At 43.6% G+C, this 16872-nt stretch overlaps 1 protein-coding gene across 5 annotated transcripts in view; it reads left to right on the top strand.

Annotated features, from left to right (window-relative positions):
• LOC126418908 (dehydrogenase/reductase SDR family member 11-like) overlaps positions 1-16872 on the top strand; it is a 290829-nt gene that overhangs the window by 53729 nt on the left and 220228 nt on the right. The window lies entirely within an intron of this gene.

The raw sequence follows: 16872 nt of genomic DNA, 5'->3' as shown, positions 1-16872 counted from the left end.
TGGACGTAGAGACAGGTGGTGACTTGCCGTTCCTTGATATCCTCGTCCGCGGCAAAGCAAATGGGTGTCTCAGCCACAGCGTTTACTGGAAACCCACCCACACAGACCGATATCTGCACGCTAACAGCTATCATCATCCGTCGCAGAAAAGTTCTGTTCTGAGGACCTTAGTGCATCGAGCCGAAACCGTCTCAGATTCTGAAAGCTTACCGAAGGAACTGGGCCACTTACGGGAAGTATTCAAGGAAAACGGCTACAACAACCGAAAGTACGTGAGCAGAAAGACTCCGAGGATGACTCGACGAAATTTGCGTTCTTGCCGTTATGTGACTCAATAGCAGGAAAGATAAGCAGGCTCCTAAAGAGGCATAAAATCGATTCGGTCTTCAGAGTTTCAGGAAAAATTCGACAACTCTTGAGGCTTGTGAAAGACGACGTAGGCCTCAGAAAGCCCGGAGTATATACGAGGGCTGTCCAGAAAGTAAGTTACGATCGGTCACGAAATGGAAACGACTATGAAAATCCGATAAAGCTTTGCAAAGATGTGTTGGGCAGTGTCTCTAGTATGACTCCAGGTAGAATTATGTCGCTCTTTTCATTCCTGAGCTCTTAGCGAGCGCGTAAAGATGTTATAGAAAATAGTGTCTCCCACCAAGTACGAGAGCCTGGTGAGAGTTTCCCCTGAAGCTATGCAACCAACATTACATAACTGTCGTGCGGTTTCTTCTTCAAGACAATTCTCAGCCTCATTCTGCAGGGGCAATGAAGATGTTCCTGCATCGTTTCAATTGGAAGTGTTTGGTTGCCCACAATACAGCCCGTAATTGTCTCCCACTGAGTTTCATCTCTGCTCAAACGAACCGCGGGTTATGAAGACAACATTTTGGCACAGACAACGAGCTTTAGGCCAGCGTAGAGAACTGGCGAAAAGCACTGGCGGCTGCCTTCTATGATGGTATTGGAAAGTTGGTACAACGCTACGACGAATGTCTGAGTCAGAACGGCGACTACGTAGAGAAGTAGCTGAAAGGTGTAGCTAACTGTTACAAATGAAACATTTCTGATTTTCACTGTGATTTTCATTTCGCGATCAATCGTAACTTACTTTCTGGACAGCCGTCGTAAAATACCATGTGGGTGTGGACGGTTCTATATCGGACAGACTGTGCGTACCATTGAACAGCCTTGTGTAGAACACGAGAGATGTTTTCGTCTACGGTACCCAAAGAAATCAGCGGTAGGAGAGCATGCATTAGAAAACGGTCATCGTACTGCATTCGACGAGACATCTATTATCACATGGACTAACAGTTTTTGGGATAGCGTAATAAAATAAGTGATCGAAATAAATATTTGTGACAAACACGCTCAATAAAGACGGCGGCCTGCAGCTAAGCACAGCGTGGGACCCGGCCATCGGAAGGTTGAAGCGGGCGCGGCGGCCGCACTACGCAACCGTTAACATACACTCCTGGAAATGGAAAAACGAACACATTGACACCGGTGTGTCAGACCCACCATACTTGCTCCGGACACCGCGAGAGGGCTGTACAAGCAATGATCACACGCACGGCACAGCGGACACACCAGGAACCGCGGTGTTGGCCGTCGAATGGCGCTAGCTGCGCAGCATTTGTGCACCGCCGCCGTCAGTGTCAGCCAGTTTGCCGTGGCATACGGAGCTCCATCGCAGTCTTTAATACTCGTAGCATGCCGCGACAGCGTGGACGTGAACCGTATGTGCAGTTGACGGACTTTGAGCGAGGGCGTATAGTGGGCATGCGGGAGGCCGGGTGGACGTACCGCCGAATTGCTCAACACGTGGGGCGTGAGGTCTCCACAGTACATCGATGTTGTCGCCAGTGGTCGGCGGAAGGTGCACGTGCCCGTCGACCTGGGACCGGACCGCAGCGACGCACGGATGCACGCCAAGACCGTAGCATCCTACGCAGTGCCGTAGGGGACCGCACCGCCACTTCCCAGCAAATTAGGGACACTGTTGCTCCTGGGGTATCGGCGAGGATCATTCGCAACCGTCTCCATGAAGCTGGGCTACGATCCCGCACACCGTTAGGCCGTCTTCCGCTCACGCCCCAACATCGTGCAGCCCGCCTCCAGTGGTGTCGCGACAGGCGTGAATGGAGGGACGAATGGAGACGTGTAGTCTTCAGCGATGAGAGTCGCTTCTGCCTTGCTGCCAATGATGGTCGTATGCGTGTTTGGCGCCGTGCAGGTGAGCGCCACAATCAGGACTGCATACGACCGAGGCACACAGGGCCAACACCCGGCATCATGGTGTGGGGAGCGATCTCCTACACTGGCCGTACACCACTGGTGATCGTCGAGGGGACACTGAATAGTGCACGGTACATCCAAACCGTCATCGAACCCATCGTTCTACCATTCCTAGATCGGCAAGGGAACTTGCTGTTCCAACAGGACAATGCACGTCCGCATGTATCCCGTGCCACCCAACGTGCTCTAGATGGTGTAAGTCAACTAACCTGGCCAGCAAGATCTCCGGATCTGTCCCACATTGAGCATGTTTGGGACTGGATTAAGAGTCGTCTCACGCGGTCTGCACGTCCAGCACGAACGCTGGTCCAACTGAGGCGCCAGGTGGAAATGGCATGGCAAGCCGTTCCACAGGACTACATCCAGCATCTCTACGATCGTCTCCATGGGAGAATAGCAGCCTGCATTGCTGCGAAAGGTGGATATACACTGTACTAGTGCCGACATTGTGCATGCTCTGTTGCCTGTGTCTATGTGTTGTGGTTCTGTCAGTGTTATCATGTGATGTATCTGACCCCAGGAATGTGTCAATAAAGTTTCCCCTTCCTGGGACAATGAATTCACGGTGTTCTTATTTCAATTTCCAGGAGTGTATATGGTGCCGGACCGCGTACCAGTGACGTCACGGAAGTCAGGGCGGCTATATAAGGACGGCAGCAGCAACTAGAAGACAGTCACCACTTGACAAATGTGCAGTAGTATTCGGCCGAAAGCTCGTGGATTTTAAACCAGTTGACGCAGCTGGTGGCCCGAGAAACCTGTATGAGTACATATCGCCGTGAAACTATGCGCTCCCATAAATCGTCACAATTTTTACAAAAAATCTCTTTTTATTTAATTCATTACATATTTTCTACTTTGCTGCACAGTTTCCATACTTGTTTAAACATCTGTCGTAACATTATACACGCATTTATATCCCTACATCATAGTCGTCTGCAATGTGAGGATACCCAGAGACAATTTTGTGCAAAGCTGTTTGCCGCACATAAATTTCATTGCTACAGTTGAAACTGCGCTGAAGTTGAAATTGTGAATCACCGGTTTTCACGAATCGTGAATCGCCCACTCCCATATTGCAGTCGGGCGTTGGCTACGCTCCAGCGATGTGGTTGGGGAGCACCACGGTACAGCCGAGGTTTTTCACCGTTTGATTTTCACGTCTTTGGCGACCTGAAGAATGACGTGCGTGGACTCGATTTCAGTCGGACGAGCACGTGTATAAGTGGGGGCGGTTGTGAATACGTCGGCGGCCGACTGCGTTTCACGAAACAGGAAACGATCATCCCCCAGTGGGGCGAATGTCTTTACACGCATGTTGATTACTTTTAAATGGATCCTTTTTTACTGGGTGTCTAGTTTTCATCTGACTTCCACTCATATCAAAATATGTTGTAAAATAAGTTTCCTCTCACTACCATGAATAACAATGACTGGAGAAACAAAGTCACCTTACTTTCAGAATCACCCGCTCACATTAGTGACTTGGTGGATAATAATTCTCACAATATCAGGCTTCTCGCTGATGACGCAGTTTTATACGAGAAAATGCATGTCTGGTGCGAAGCTGGCAACTGGCTCTTAATATAGAGGGATAAAAACTTACAAGATTTCACGGGGTGTAAAAGTGTAGTATCGCGTGATTTCTGGAATGATGAGTCAGTCATGTATTTCGCAGTAAAAATATGAGGATTGGATATAGGGATACGAAGAACCTCATAGGCTCACTTGTATGTAAAGCAAATGACAGGTGTTGCTATATGGCAAAAATACTGTGGAAATTTTTCTACAAAAGAAACTATATGCAAAACTTTTGTACAGAACAGAGCTGAACACTCGCCAAGTGTATGACACATACAAGTTGATTCACGAAGATATGCAAATATTTTAATATGTTATTATAAACGTAAGAAAATTTACTTGTATAATAATCTTTGCTTCTCTAGATGTTGTGGAAAACTACTGCAGATAAACGTCTGGTACTTATTAGATTCACCAGACCAGTAACAACAAAATAAATCGAAATCGTGCTTTACTTTAACCTCGTAGTTTTGCGATGGCTTCATATTAGCGAAGTTTGCTAAATTCAGGCAAAATCTTTTATTAGCCGTATCTCAGTAACTAAACATTTGCGGACCTATGTTTATATGAATTTTTTTCTGTAGTTTTACTTATGGAATAACTTATTAAAATATTTGCGTATCTTCGAATCATCCTGCATATGAGGCCGTACTATAAGTGGGTGCTGAATGTAGAATACACTGCGGATAGATCTTAAGATGTTTTCAGTAACTTTTGTACAAGATGGTTATAGGGCTATTTTGATGCGAAATACCTTATGATGTTACCGTTGTTATAGACTCACTGCATATTTTTTCCTTAAGCCAGCTATCAAAAATGTCACTCACGCTCACTGTAACAATGCGCCCCAGAATGTTACACGTCGTTACAGTAGGTGGGGTAAGTTGTTACAGTCCGCATCTCGTGGTCGTGCGGTAGCGTTCTCGCTTCCCGCGCCCGGGTTACCGGGTTCGATTCCCGGCGGGGTCAGGGATTTTCTCTGCCTCGTGATGACTGGATGTTGTGTGATGTCCTTAGGTTAGTTACGTTTAAGTAGTTCTAAGTTCTAGGGGACTGATGACCATAGATGTTAAGTCCCATAGTGCTCAGAGCCATTTGAACCATTTAAGTTATTACACGTAGTGTATCTTATAAAACATCTATAAAAATGTCACAGTTTTGCATTGCACGTTGTTCTTCTTCTCTTACATGTAACGCGTTATCACTATTGTAGAAAACGGTTTCATTTGTACAAATTACTGGCGATCTGGCATTACTTCTTTTGCTGCTTTAGTATATGTTTCCTCTGGTGTTGTATCTCGGTTGGTCTTCTTTTTGTAATATCTCATGTAGCCTTCGAAATGAAAATGCACAATAAAATACTGCATGCGACATTGGGCAGGTTGTTACATCGTAATAACTGGGCTCAATGAGTTGTAACACACTGTCTCATACATCGCCACTTCATATTCAATTACGTATGAGCATCAATTTTCTGTTGTAGAGAAATTTTAAACGTTTTATCACTCACTGGAAGTTAGAACTTTCACATAATTCAACATTTGAACTGATGTACAGAAAGGGTATGTTGCTATTAAAAAAATACTTGGAGTTGAAAGAATTCCAGAAAAAGAAACAACGTCCCCTGTCTCTGTCTCTCTAATATAGACATGAGGACTGTACTACCAGATGCTTTCATCTACTGGAAAGAAAGTGCTTTGCTATCAGCACTTAGCTCGAAAGTCGCATAGAGCGTGTTGCCCCATGTAACAATTAACCCCGGTCTTCCCTACACCAAAAAGGGATGTCCGAATGGTCACACGTTTGTTTGATGGCGATTGAGTGTAAGAGAAGTGTTGAAAATTATTAACTGTGTGACATTCGATGAAACGATTCGTAAATACCTCGTGAACTTCCTGGGCAACTAAAAATATTCTTCGGTTTCCTACTTATCAGTGCTTTAAAGATCGAGTAAATAAAATTAGGCTCTCATGGAAACGAACAAGCAGTAACTTAGCATTTCCTCCATATGTGAAACGGAACTGGAAGAAACTTTAATTATGGTGCGATAACAAGCACCAACAGAGACGAAATAGTGAACACAGAAGAATGTCAAACAGGAGAAACGACAAGGCACAGTAGAAATCCTTGGATGATACGCGAGTTATCGAATTTAAATGACAAAAGAGGGAATATAAAATTGGCAAACTTGAATAGAGACTAATTTTTTTTATGTTTTTGCCTTCAGTAAAGACACATTTTTCTTCTTTTCTATCCGGACGTGTTTCGCTGAAGTTACAGCATCATCAGTGGGTTTTTCATTTTCTCTCTGTTAATTGACAGGAAAATTGCTCTTCACTATCTGCATAATTTTACTCGTAAAGAAAGATCGACACAAGCGTTAGCTTCAGTCTCAAGTGGAAGAGAAACGTCTAAAACTATGAGATTGACAGAAAGTGTTAATAGTTAGGCAGGTTTGATTAGAAAAATGTAAGGTCGTAGACGCGTGGGTGACTACGGGGAAAAGTAGATACAGGAAAATTAAAGACATCTTTGGAGAAAAGAGAAGAATTTGTATGAGATTTAAGAGCTCTTATCGCAAGCCAATACTAGGCGAAGAATGGAAAGCTGAAAAATAGAACGAATATGGAAAAGGGTCTTAAAAGAGAAATGGGCTTGATCGCAAACATATAGAAAGGGAAGAAGACGTAACTGAAGATAAAATGGAAGATAAGATACTGCGAGAATAATTTGATAGAGCACTGAAAGATGTAACTGGGAAAAAGGTCCTTACAGAAGACGACATTCCTACTCCCTTGGGAGAGCCAGCCATGAGAACTTTTCCACCTGTTTTGCTAGATATATGGAACAGACGAAATGCCCTCATTCAAGAAGAATATAATAACTGATACTAAAATTGTAAATAAAAGGTAGATGCTGACAGGTGTTCACACTGCCGAACCATCAGTTTAATAAGACTTCCTGTTCTGCGCTCATAGGCAGCATAACGCGCCTGGTACACGCGGCGCTCGGGGACCAAGGCACAGCTACGACACCTGGGGATGGGCTAACAGTCGAAAACCGGTTGGGTGAAAATAAAGTATCTTACAACTGAAGCGGTATTTTCAACCTCTGCTAATAAGATATTGTTGCAAAACATTGACACGAATTATTTATTATTTCCAGAAGAATGGATTAACTGGTAGAAGCTGACCTCCAGGAAGATCAGTCTGAATTCCAGAGATTATTGGAAGCAATAATGATACTAAGACGTATCCTAGGATGGATAAAGATTTCTGTAGATTTAGAGGAAGCTTTAGACAATATTGACTGGACTACACTTTTTGAAATTCTGAAGGTAGTAGGGATAAAATACAGGGAACGAAAGCTTATCTAAAACTTGTACAGAAAGCAAGCTGCAGTTATAAGAGTCGAAGCAGTTGTTGAGAAGAGAGTGAGACAGTGATGTAGCCTATACATGATGCTACTAAATTTGTACATTGAAAGAGTGGTGAAAGTAACAAAGCAGACACTTGAAGAGGGAATTGAAGTTGGTGGAAGAGAAATAAAAACTGTGAGGTTTGGCAGCGACACCGTAATTCGGCCACAGATGGTAAAGAGCGTGAAAAGAGGCCATAAGACGAATATCAGGAAAAGAAGGATAATTGAATTTAGTTGAATTAAATCAGGCGATACTGAGGCAAAAACATTAGGAAATGAGACAATAAAGGTAACAGATGAGTTTTGCTATTTGAGCAGCAAAATACATGGTGATGGCCGAACTAGAGAGAATATGAAATGTATACTGGCTTTATTAAGAAAATCGTTTCTGAAAAGAGTAATTTATTAACAACAAATATAAATTGAAGTGTTGGGAAGTCTTTTCTGAAAGTGTTTTTCTCGTATGTTGCCTTATAGGAAGAGAAACGTTGACGATTAAACAGTTTGGACTAGAAGAGAATAGAAGCATTTAAAATGTGGTACCACAGAAGAATTTTGAAGATTGGATGATTAGATCGAATAACTAATGAGAAGGTACTGAATCGAGGTCGAGAAAAAAGAAATGACTAACAGAAGGGATAGAATAAATGCAGAGGCACCGAGGAATCGTCAACGGAGAGAAGTGAATGGGTAACAATCGTAGAGAAAGGACGGCTTGAATAGTGTAAGCAGATTCAAAAGTTGTAGGTCGCTGAAGCTATACAGAAATTAAGAGACTTTCGCACAATAGCGTAAACTGGAGAGCTGAATCAAAGCGACCCTTATATTTATGAATGCAGAGTCTCGTGGTGATAACAATGAATAAAATGTTCTCGGGTTTCAAACCGCGTCAATTGGTTAAAAATACACGAGCTTTCGGCCAAGCACTCCTTGGCCATTGTCAACTGGTATGACTGCCAGTGGGCTTTTTTTTTTCTTTATTGTGATTTCATTCCCATGCCCCATATGGGCAGGGGAGGGCTGTCAGCAGCACAATCCGCCGCTCTTCAGCCGAGTGACATGACAACTAAAACAAGAATAAAATAATACATACATAAGGAGGTAAAAAAGGGGAACATAAAACAGAGTAAGGCGAGAAAATGGAGGTAAAAATACACTGACATGTAGACGTTCATTGGGGACAGTTAAAAAAGTCATCAGAAAGTTAAAAAACGCAGTTGGCGATTCTTAAAACACAGAGAAGACACTGGATGCGCATGCACAGGTTAAAAGTTGGCCACAGTATTAAAAACACTCCGAAACAACACACTTAAAACCCACTTGGAGCACACACGACGAAGAATAAAACTACCAGGTGGGACCTGCCGAGGGAAAGGGCAGAGAGGATGGAAAAGGAGGGGAGAGCATGGGGCAGCTGGGGAAGTGGCGGGATGAAGAGAGGAGGGGCAACCGTGGGTTCACGAAGAGGCAGGAGACACATGGGGCGGGAGAGGAAAAGGGAAGACAGGGCAGGAGGGAGCGCAGAGACACTGAAAGAAGGCACAAGAGATGGTGGGGGAGTAGGAGGGGAAATCCGCTCAGAAGGAGGGAGGGGGAGGAGAGGGAGCCCTGAGGAGGAGGCAGGAAGAGGGGGTTAGAGTTGGTAGGAAGGGTAGATGTCAGGGCGAAGCTCATCATCCGGGAGTGGTAGACGGTGGAAGTTGTGTTGGGAAAGGAGATGGAGGGTGTGGAGATGGAGAGAGGGAGGGACACAACGGTAAAGGCGCGGCAACTGGTTGGGAGTGGAGACAACAGGGGGTGAGGGGGATCAAGGTGGCGGACAATATATAGTGTGCGGATGTGTTCAAGGAAAAGGAGAAGGTGGGGGCCAGTGGGCTGTTGGTGCGCCCTTATATACGCTAGCTGCCGCCTTTGAGGTCACTGGTGCCCGTGACATTGCCATATATGGGCATGTTTTGAGTCGGCGTTCAATGTGCCCTCTTCAACCGCGCGATCGCTGGATCCCATGCAGCGCTGAGCTGTAAGCCACCGTCTCTATTCAGGGTGTTTGTGGTAATTTTTATTTCAATAGCTTCCTTTATTAAACTGTCCCAGAAACCGTTAGTGTGAGCCACGACAGAGGTATCACCAAATTTTATGTGGTGACCGTTTTCTAACGCATGCTCAGCTAACGCAGATTTCTCTGGATAGCATAGGCGATAATACTTCTCATGTTCTTTCCTGCATTGTTCCACAGTGCGCACTGTTTGTCCGATGTACTTCTGGCCACACTCACAAGGTATTTCGTAGACTCCAGGTTGTTCTGAGACCTACAGCGTCTTTAACTGGTCTCAATAATTGATGGATTTTCGTTGGAGGCCTGAAGATTGATTTGATCTTGTGTCTTTTCAACAGGCGGCTTATCTTGTCCGACACAGAGCCACAGAATGGCAGCAAAGCAAGTTTCTTCTCTTGCTCTTCGTCGGTGGTCTTATTCTGATATTTCCCAGAAATCACTTCTTTCACTTGATGGGTGCTGTAGCCGTTATTCCTGAAAACCTTGCGTAGGTGGCTCAGTTCGTGGGGCAGGTTGTCGTCGTCTGATGTTACTCTTGCACGATGCACCAATGTTTGCGTATATAAGGGCGCACCAACAGCCCACTGGCAGTCATAACACTTGACAATGGTCAAGGAGTGCTTGGCCGAAAGCTCGTGTAGTTTTAACCAATTGAGGCGGTTGGAAACCCGAGAACATTTTATTCAAAGCGACCCTTGTTGTAAGAAGTTTATATTTCTACTGTCTATTGTCAAACCACAATTTATGAAAGATGTTTATATTTTATTAATAGGATTAAGTAGGAATAATTAATATTTGTCATTTTGGAAATAATTGTGGTAGCAGGGAATGTCTGCACCAAAGTATTGTTGGCGGGAGAGACCACACATTGATATAATTTTAAAAAGGATACATTTTAAGGAAAGAGCGGGAAAGACTTCGCATTGATACATTTTGTAATGGTAGCAGGGATTGTCTGCACGAGAAAGCACTGTTGGCGGGAGAGACCGCACTTTAGCGTTCGTAGGAAGTCAGTACTAAGCGAGATATGAAGCGAGTCGGTAGCAGGTCTGAAACGAGAGGTTGAGAGGAGCGGTGTGCCTGCCAGCCACCAGCTATGATTTACAAGAGATTATAAACGGATGATTATTTTTTGAGAATCTCACGACTACTGAAGGTATTATTGTAAAAAGTAAGTCCCATTTGAACGTTTGTAAAATCGTTTCATTACCAACAGTAAATATCTGAAGAATCTTTTTCAGAATATAATTAATTTTTGCAAGCAATATTGCATTACTAATTGTAATCCATCCCAAAAACCATCAACGTAAAACTTTGAAAAATTTTATTGTCAAGAAAAAGTTTAACTATGAATTACGTAACTTCAGTCAAATTAAAGAATAACGTTAGCTTTGCTATTAAAGAATAACGTCAGCTTTGGTAATAAATACAACCGATTATTATGACAGCCCACCAGCAGCTAACAGAGTATAGTAAAACAGAGTAAGTGTATTCATGTCGCAGTTCGATGTAGCAGTCAGATGGCGATCCAGTAACAGTAAAAAAGGTAAGGAAGTTTTGGTTATTGGAGGTAACGACTGAGGGCCACGACAACGACACATTCTATGTTTCGTCGAAATAATCAGCAAATTACTTTTAGTAAGCAGTATTTAAATTTGTATGAGAAGATTGCACTTATTATTATTGAGAAAGAGAATTAATTTCAAAGGGAAGATTTCATTTGTTATTATTAAGCAAGAGATAGAAATCCTAAGGGAAGGTTTCATAGGTTATTGTAGAAGGAAAGGTTGTGTAACAAAAGAGATATAGAGGAGACGGGAGGGTTTCATTATATTGGGGACCATTACGACGAGGAAAACACCACCACCAACATCAGAAAGCACCTTTAACTACTTCCTTCATATCGATTGGCAGAGTATATATTAGATGTGTAAACTTCACAAGCTTCACAAAATCTTGATATGCTTAAAAGATGCATATTTGTACGATCAGGTGCAGATAGAATAATAGTGTTACTGGTTTGTACTTAACATGCAGAACTCGTTTGCAGATTGATGAATTATTCTTTGGCTCTCTGTATAGTGACTTAGTACTTCCTCTTTCAGAGGAGGTAAGGTTTTAATTTTGTAATATGTACAACAAAATAATATAGATATTGCAGGAAACTATATATTCACATTAATTTTTAATAACCATCATAAATTACACGTCTTCCAGTCAGCGCAATTTAAGGGGAGGTTTACTATCTTTGGCCCGAAAAAAGCATGTTCTTTGAGAATTTTTTTCTCAGGATGTGTTATAGATATCAATGACAAATTTTATCAAAATGTTTATTGATATTTCCTCTACAAACTGGAATTTTTTCGACCGGAAATGTCGAAGGGCTAAGGTAGAAGTGCCGTCGGAACGAAACAAAATTTCGATGTAGACCTCCACGCGCGGTATGTCACAGGTCAGCCGGCTCGTCTGAGATCAAAATTGAGTTGACGTTAGCGAAGTATATAATATTCTTTAGGAGTTTTACCTCGCTTAAGTTATTTGGATCATAGGAAACGAAATGGCGGCCATTTGAAAAATAGGGTTTTTTCATCGATTTGTCGACTTCGTCGGCCAACTAAAAATATTTGTAGTTGATGGATCGGAATAAAAGTGGTACAACTCCTAGACAATTTAGTTAGCTTCGTCGGAAACAAAGAATCATGCCAATCGGTTCAGTAGATTTGAAGTTACCATACCGTGCGATAAAAAATGTCATTTCGAGAAAAACGCGTTTGAAGTTTTGACTGCATATTAATGCAATATTATGCAACTTAGATTAAAACTGCTATTCCGGGTCCATTAACTAGTCCTTCCTCATAGCGGGCGTTGTGCTCGACCTGGGCCATCCTGCGCTGCTCCAGAGCCGCTCGTACGGCCGGTGACAAGCGGGTCTCGGCCGCTTGAATCCGGTGGTCGTCCGAATGCTTGGCGAACTGCGTCGAATAGAGTCCCAGGGTGACGTCCATCGTTGTCATGGTCTTCAGAATTGCTGAATATCCTTCGTTGAAGCTGCTCACTGCCAGTAAAGTCGCACAGTCTTCGCACCAGAATGCAAATGCTTGGGGGCTAACTTCCAAACACACGCGTTCAAACTTTCATTTGAATTTTGGGTGTTTGCTCCCAAGCACCGATACAATAACTCGTCCAGCGAAAGGGCCTCGTAGATAGGATGAATCACTTTTAGAACTTCTTTGGAGAGAGGCTGGTCGTGTTGATATTCGTCCAGATGTGTTGTAGCCTCTGCAATGCACCACTTGCACCAACTTTTTCCCCAGCCGGACAATTTTGGTGTTGTCGTTGGTCATCCGTCGAACACTTGTGGAAATACGTTCATCATACCGAATTGGAATGCCGTCGGATTCCCAAGCCGTAGTGCGTCGTAAGCTCCTTGATCAGTTTATCAGCTTTAGTCATGGGCAAGCACACAGAATAATTTTTCACGGCTACAAAGTCGAAATTCCCGAAAAACACTGGTGCGTGAAAAAGACCGATTTCAAGCAGGTGTATTTTTTTGTTCAACCGCGAATAACAAACATTTCCGTTCCGTGTTCGGAAAAACCGTTTAAGGGTGGATTCTAAACACTTTTATGGATCCAAAAATGCAATTTTAAAAAAATTGATTTTTTGAACCAAAATGGGCAAGCACACAGAATAATTTTTCACGGCTACAAAGTCGAAATTTCCGAAAAAGACTGGTGCGTGAAAAACCTCTCTTTAACATGTTTAAACAACTCCAAAACTGACCAGGTCTTAGCGCCATAGCACACAAACAACTCAACTAAGCACCTCACAGCAATGTTGACCAGCGGTACAACAGCTAGGATAACAATTTAAAAACGCTCTAATTACATGTTTTACATCCAGAGAAACTTACATATGATTAATTGTTGATGTAAAAAAATATCTTTTTAGTTACTTCTGAAAATTGTTACCGGAAATATTAAATATAATCGTAATAACTTTAAATGTAAGTAACTTCAGATGGAATTACAATTTTGAACTACATCGAAAATATAAAAGTAATAATGTTTTTAAATAACGATACATTTCAAGTTAAATACATGTATTCTGTTTATAAATATACACTTAAAGACAAAAAACTACGCATCACGAAGGAGTTATGCTAATCGGCCACAAACTGTTGTTCATACAGCTATCGACGGAAAATGGAAAACTGTGAACGTTGGCGGTCGATGGTTGAGTATGTCACGCTGGAGCGCAGTTTCACCTCGTAGTTGGCAAGGATAGTAAACAGGAGACACGTCGATACAAGGGCATAAAGTCTTTGCGAATTTCATTCCGTGTACTCAGTTTGACAGTGACTATGCTTCACAGATAGGCGCTTGAACATTGTACACAGATGTCAGCATTTGAGAGACGACGTGTAGTTGGGCATGAAGAAGCTGGTAACCGGAGAATCGCTCGATGTTTGAATAGGAGCGATACCACTGTTCGAGGATGCTGGCAGGAATGGGTGAATTAGGGCCGAACACAGCTTCAGAAAAAAAGCGGTCAACCTATAGAGACCACAGAACGTGAGGACCGAGCAGTCGTCAGAGAGGCAATCAGAGCCCGGATTCACCATCATCATCGATCTGAAGTGCAACTAGGGCTTCGGTGACAACAAGGACCATTAATGGGCGGCTCACAGAAAGGGGGTGAGCTTACGGCGCCTCTTGCGCCGACTACCATTGGCCTCTGTACACCAACAAGCCGTTTGCAGTTGTGTCGGGCATATTCGGCCTGGAATGTCATCGAATGGAAGAGGATTGTCTTCAGTGATCAGTTCCGTTTAGAACTGAACCTCCATGGCCAGTGAAGACATATCTAGAGTCACCGCACACATCGATGGGATATCAACCTGACTGTCTTCGCTATACGGCTCGACAACCAGGAGTGATTGTCGTGGATGCTATCTCGTTTCATTGAAGGAGCCCCTACATCGACGATATTCTACGCCTCTTTTGTTGCTCTTCGTGGCAAGCCATTCTGGTCTTACATTTCAGCCAGAGTTTCTACTGCCTGTATTCGTGCTTTACAAACCCTGCCTTGGCCAGCAAGATCGCCAGTTCTCTTCCCAATTGAGAAAGTTTGAACATTATGGGCAGGGCCCTACAACCAGCTCAGGATGTAGACATTCTAAGGCGCCAGGTGGGCAGAATTTAGCATGATATTCTCAAGCGGACATCTAAGAACTCTTCACTTAGTGACAAGCCGAATAACTGCTTGCGTAAGGATCAGAGGTGGACCAGCGCGTTACTCATTTGCTCAATTTGTGCAGCTCTTTTTCTTGAATAAACCATTCAATTCTGAAATCGTAAGCATTTGTTTGCCTCTACGCGTACGTCATCTCCACCTATTACCGTCTCATTCGGATAATCCGTTCCTTTTTCTTATTTTAGAGTGTATAAGGATATTTTAGTTGCGGAATGTTGTAAAAATTACGCTAAATGCATAATTGCTTTTTATACATGGTGTCTCAGACCTTTTTGGGTCAAATTGAAACGGGTGATACTGATACTGAGATAGCGAACCAATGGTCGGAAATGCATATTTATTGTACTACGGACATATGCAGCGTACATCGCAAAACAACAACGTATCTAATAATAACTGTTCAAAGCGACGACCGCCAGTCTCAATGCTCGCGTGGCCGCACTCTCTCATAGATCTCTGGTGACTGTTGTTCCAGGAGACAGGCAGCTGTCACCGCAGCAAGCGGGTCTTCATTCTTTCCCACGGGGTTTTCGTACACCAAGTCTTGACGTAACCACAGAAGTAAAAGTCCGGGGTTGTGAATTCCGGCGATCGCGTTGGTCATAGGGCAGAACCTCCCTTTCCAGTCCAACGAAGAGGCTACGTGTTGTTCAGGTGCTAATTAAAATTAACATCGAAGTGGGCTGGTGCAGTGACGTCATGAGACCATATCCTTTCACGGACAAGAACAGCATGCGCCGTTGCCACGTGTGAACTGAGACTGGCGATCGTCACTTGGAACAGTTACTATGAGCTACGTTGTTCTTCTGTGGTGTACCATGTGTACGCCCATAAAACAATAAATGTGAATTTCCGACCATTGGTTCCCCACCTCAATATAATCGGTTGCGGACCCACTAACACCTGCTTCTGTCAGACGCCCTGTATACTCTCGAATCGTGTTGTAAATTTAGTATTCTACCATTTGTGTAATATTCTACCATTTGTGGCGCAATGCGGTGCGGTGAGTAGTTGCATTACAATATGTTTGAGTGAGTAAGTGTTATATAATCAAGTGAATGTGAATATGTGCGACGCTCAGTGTCCGCGTGATGCTACAATATCTGTCTCTCCCTTTCAGCATATCAGGGTAGCAACTGTAGAGCAAGCCCAAGTTTTGTGAACATTAAGAAAGTAGAAATGGATGTAGGCAGCGGTAGTTAAGTAGAGATTTAGTAACTTGTACAGGACAGATTGAAGGCTAGAACAACAACAGCAACGACAACAAAGACGACAACATCAGAAAGTACTGCCAACCACTTTCTTTTCAGTATATAATTATGAACGTGTGTACGAGGACAGTTCAATAAGTAATGCAACACATTTTTTTCTGAAACAGGGGTTGTTTTATTCAGCATTGAAATACACCAGGTTATTCCCCAATCTTTTAGCTACACAACACTATTTTTCAACGTAATCTCCATTCAATGCTACGGCCTTACGCCACCTTGAAATGAGGGCCTGTATGCCTGCACGGTACCATTCCACTGGTCGATGTCGGAGCCAACGTCGTACTGCATCAATAACTTCTTCATCATCCGCGTAGTGCCTCCCACGGATTGCGCCCTTCATTAGGCTAAACATACGGAAATCCGACGGTGCGAGATCGGGGCTGTACGGTGCATGAGGAAGAACAGTCCACTGAAGCTTTGTGAGCTCCTCTCGGGTGCGAAGACTTGTGTGAGGTCTTGCGTTGTCATGAAAAAGGAGAAGTTCGTTCAGATTTTTGTGCCTACGAACACGCTGAAGTCGTTTCTTCAATTTCTGAAGAGTAGCACAATACACTTCAGAGTTGATCGTTTGACCATGGGGAAGGACATCGAACAGAATAACCCCTTCAGCGTCCCAGAAGAGTGTAACCATGACTTTACCGGCTGAGGGTATGGCTTTAAACTTTTTCTTGGTAGGGGAGTGGGTGTGGCGCCACTCCATTGACTGCCGTTTTGTTTCAGGTTCGAAGTGATGAACACATGTTTCATCGCCTGTAACAATCTTTGACAAGAAATTGTCACCCTCAGCCACATGACGAGCAAGCAATTCCGCACAGATGGTTCTCCTTTGCTCTTTATGGTGTTCGGTTAGACAACGAGGGACCCAGCGGGAACAAACCTTTGAATATCCCACTCCGTCATTGCAGGAGTCACAGCTGTGCACGGCCGGCCCGCACGCGGGAGATCAGACAGTCTTGCTTGACCTTGCGGCGATGATGACACACGCTTTGCCCA

Source organism: Schistocerca serialis, chromosome 9, assembly GCF_023864345.2.
Source record: "Schistocerca serialis cubense isolate TAMUIC-IGC-003099 chromosome 9, iqSchSeri2.2, whole genome shotgun sequence".
Taxonomy (NCBI): domain Eukaryota; kingdom Metazoa; phylum Arthropoda; class Insecta; order Orthoptera; family Acrididae; genus Schistocerca; species Schistocerca serialis.
This window is presented reverse-complemented; position numbering and strand designations above follow the sequence as displayed.